This window comes from Saccostrea cucullata, unplaced genomic scaffold (genome assembly GCF_032062105.1).
Source record: "Saccostrea cucullata isolate Sc308-1 unplaced genomic scaffold, CSIRO_AGI_Scuc_v1 ctg3960, whole genome shotgun sequence".
In the NCBI taxonomy this organism is placed as follows: domain Eukaryota; kingdom Metazoa; phylum Mollusca; class Bivalvia; order Ostreida; family Ostreidae; genus Saccostrea; species Saccostrea cuccullata.
The window spans coordinates 39,116-43,668 of NW_026931957.1; the positions used below are offsets into that span (position 1 = coordinate 39,116).

Genomic DNA, 4,553 nt, shown 5'->3' on the forward strand with positions numbered 1-4,553 from the left:
CGGGTAGGTCCTCTGGGTGGAAACTTTATGACGAGCAGTTCCGCCTAAAATTGGCTATGGATCCCAGCAAATCTTGGTCAGCCGTAGATACGGAATTGTGGGTCATGAATATGTCTGGGGTCAAAACGTATCGCCTTTGGGAACTCGAGGGGTAAACAAATGTTACGCATTTAATTTTCAGGGGTTTTGTATGAGGAAATCATGCTCATACATGCACACTTGTATAAAGTGTGGTCAAGATCATGCCATGGTAAATTGCCCCTTCTCTGCAAATGTAGTAAACAGGCAAACTTCTTATTTCAACCCAAGACAGGCCTTCCGGCCAGGGGTCCAGCAATCCAGTCGACCTTACGGAGCTTCCACCCCCCCCCCCAACTTAACCTTAGACGCCCTCGATTCTCGGGTCCCAAATTTATGGGAAATAGGTTCAATACCAACTAGGGTTTCTGCATTGGCACCTTTTTTGCAACAATATCCTATAAGGAATGTAGCAAACGAATTATTACAAGGATTCACTTATGGGTTTAAGTTAAAATATACAGGTCTAAGAATGTTTATTTTATCTGAAAATTTGCTTTCGGCTAGGCAATTACCTAATCAGTTGCAAGAAAAAATTGTAAAAGAAATACAAAAGGGAAGGGTAATGGGTCCGTTTTCACACCCACCTATACCTAATATGCATATTTCTCCAATAGGTCTAGTTCCAAAGTCAAGCGGTGGTTGGAGGATGATTACACATCTATCGTACCCTCCATCCCTTGGCATTAACTCATTTATTGACCCAGACCAGTGCAGTGTTTAATATACAGCTTTTGATACAGTAGTCGATATGATAAATCAGTTAGGACCTGGGGCTGAGTTAGGGAAGGTCGATATAAAAAAATGCATTTAGGTTACTCCCAATATACCCTGGAGACTTTGAACTGTTGGAATTTAGATTTAAGGATCAATACTATTTTGACAAGTGCTTACCCATGGGATATTCCATTTCTTGTTCAATTTTTGAAAAGTTTTCAACATTTTTGCAGTGGGTTATAACAAAGAAATTTGGTTTGAATACAGTAAAGCACTATTTAGATGATTTTATCTTTGCGGGGAGTAGGGGATCAGGTGAATGTTTAGGTTGTGTGCAAAGATTTTGGGGTTCCTTTATCAATAGATAAAACACAAGGACATGTTACTTGTTTAGTGTTTTTAGGGCTGGAAATAGACACAGTGCTTAAAATTGTAAGGATCCCAAGGGATATAATACAGGAACTCAAAGGTCTGCTTGGTATTCTAATGGAAAGGTCAAAGGTTAAGTTGAAAGAAATGGAATCACTAGTCGGAAAGCTAAATTTCTTTTCCAAGGCTATCAGGGGTAGTACGGCATTCAACAGAAAATTTTATGATACTATGATTGGCATTTCTCGTCCCAATAGTCACATTAGAATCACTAGGGCTTTGAAAGAGGATATGTTAATGTGGGTTCATTTTTTAGAACATTTCAATGGTGTATCTTTCTTCCCATGTTCGGAATGGGTGAATTCGAACAATCCAGCTTTACACAGACAGTGCAGGATCTATTGGTTTTGGTTGTGGGTGCTTTTTTTAAAGGAAGGTTGGTTTATTATGAATGGCCTTTAGAATGGGAAAATCATGATATCATCAGGGATATAACATTTCTGGAGTTAGCCCCTATAGTGTTGTCAGTTATGATTTGGGGGGAGGAACTTAGCTGTCATAAGGTTCAATTCCATACAGATAACATTGCCTTGGTAAGCATCCTGAACACTCAGTCGTCAAGGTCTCCGTGAATTATGTTTTTAATAAGGAAGCTAGTTTTAATGTTTATGCAATATAATATCATATTTAAAGCCAAACATATTTCCGGCATTGATAACGGTATAGCAGAGGCTATTTCTCGTAAACAGTGGGGAAGATTCTGACAACTTGCTCCAACAACAAACCAGGTCCCAGATCCCATTCCATCCACATTTCACAGTCTGATGTCCAGGGGGAAGTTTCTCGACTATTGATTGCATCCAATTCCTACAAAACTACAGTAACCTATAAAACAGGGCTAATGGCATTCCACAAGTTTATAAGTATGTCAAATGAAAAAATTATATGGCCTCCTCCGGTAGAGCAATTAGTTAACTTCATTGCTTACCTATCACTCAATGGCTATGTAGAGTCTACAGCTAGAGCCTATGTAGGGGCTATTGGCTAGAAGTGCAAGATTAATGAATTTGAAGACTCAACTAATAGGTTCATTGTTTCTAAAATGTTAGAGGGTTTCAAGCGTCTCAATTCTAGGGTTGATGAAAGGTTGCCAATTACAGAAAAAAATTTGGCTAGATTAACGGGGGCATTGAGCAGTGTGTGTTCAAGTTTTCATGAAGCTAAATTATTCACAGCAGCATATACATTAGCATTTTTTGCCTTTCTGAGGGTGGGAGAATTAGCTATATAGGGCAACAACTCTCAAACCATTTTGGGAATTGGTGATGTGAACATACAAAATAATCAACTGACATTTGTATAAGGTGCTTTAAAACTGATCAGTTGGGAAAGGGGGTAAAAGTCGTGATAAATAATCATGGTTCAATTATTTGTCCAGTGCAGACAATGGCTAAGTTTTTGGAAGTAAGGCCAAACTTTCCGAGCCCCTTGTTTTGTCATTTTGGAGGAAAGCCACTCACAAGATATCAATTTTCAGCAGTTTTAGATAAAGTCATTGTAGCTATTGGACTAGAGAGCAAATATTACAAGTCTCATTCTTTTAGGATAGGGGCTGCAACAACAGCAGCAGACAAGGGTTTTTCAGATGAAGAAATTAAGATAGCTGGCTGATGGAAATCAACTGCCTTCCAGACATATATAAGATCTCCACTTAGCCGAACAGCTCCTTTATCATAATAGCTTATTTAATCTTACTGGCATGCATTTGTTAATTAATATTACAGGGTTCCCAAAACCAAACAGAATTACAGTTTGGATTGTTGGCTCATCAATTATAAAAAGGGCATCCACAGCAGCAAGATTAAGACCGGGGGGTTGGAGCCTTGGGCTGAACCAAAGAGGGGTAGATATTTGGTGGCAAGGGTATGGGAGTTTAAAATTTATTGACCTAGTTCAGGTTAGATACTTGGCAACATTAGAGGATCCCCCAAGGTATTTACTGATTCATTGTGGGGCCAATGATCTGGAGCAAATTAAATTGTCAAGATTATTGTACAGAATTAAGTGGGACATCCAATTACTGTCAAGTATCTTCACCAACACTACCCTCGTTTGGTCTTTTCTCCTCCCCCGCATTTCATGGAGACACTCAAGTAACATCATAGCAATGGAGCAGGCAAGGGATAGGCTAAACAGATGGGCAGTCAAACAGGTATTTCAGTATGGGGGAGAATTATCATGCATTCCCAATTTATAGGTAAACCGGTACAATTGTATTACTCAGATGGAACTCACTTGTCAGAGTTAAGGAATTACATTTTCCTCAACAACATTCAAGGGGCCCTGGAATATTTTGCAAGTGGGGGTACAAGCAAAGAATTTCCTTGTAAATAATTCTGGCAGAGGCACAGTGGTCACCTTGAAGGTTCCTACCTCCACCATGTGGCGGTGGGCAACCTGGCTCCGAGGTTATAAAACTCTTTGGAGTTCAAATTCGTACTCAAACTCAAACTCCGTACTCCATTCATTTCCAAAGTAGGTTATAAAAAATCATTATACTCATACTCCAATATGCTCCAAACCAACCTCAGAGTCAATCTCAAGTGCCATGTATAGGTTTTATTTCAACTTATCTACCGGCTTGCATGTTCCGTTTGTACCATATATATAATTCTTGTTCGCCATACCGATTACCCCATCGTAAATATTCTATGTCTACATTATCATTGCATTTTAGTTTTTTCTTCTTTTTTTATAATTATAAGTTATTGAAATGATATATGTACATGAAGGTTTAACTGTTTAGTTCAGTTGTTTGACCAGTTGCGAATCGAACCACAGGCCTGACGAATGGGTGATGTAACCCCCCCCCCCCCAGAATCCGAGAATAGTGTCAATCTCCAAATCTTACCAGAAGCGTAAAATGATAGCAGATATTGAAATATAAGAATGATAGACTAGGAAATCATGTATTTTTGATAAGGTTTGGTAACGTGTCTAAAAAAAAATTTCAGAAGCTGGGGGAGGGGGTGTGTGTTACAGCATCCATTTGTCAGGTGCCTGTCTTCTGAACAGGGAACCGATTTGGCGATGCATTAGATATATGATGATCTATGTTGCAGCCTTTGTCAAAGGGTTCATTTTTTTTTTAAAGAGTCTTTTACTCTCACTTTGATCTCATATTTATAAAATAAATTACTTAAAAATTGTTTATAAATAAGAGTATCACATCGATTTCTTTACCTGTGTTTTTTTATCTATACTGAATGATAAAGTACTGTATAAGAAATAAAATACATGTATAAATAAAAAATAATGAAATTCAATAAAATCAAAGAAGTGGACCGTGCATACACTTTTCAACTTTAAAAAGAATATTTTAATGGTTT

General features: G+C 38.1%; 1 pseudogene; it reads left to right on the plus strand.

Annotated features, from left to right (window-relative positions):
• The first annotated feature begins 2,923 nt into the window (after positions 1-2,923).
• LOC134234105 (uncharacterized) lies at positions 2,924-3,558 on the plus strand (annotated as a pseudogene).
• The last annotated feature ends 995 nt before the right edge of the window (positions 3,559-4,553 follow it).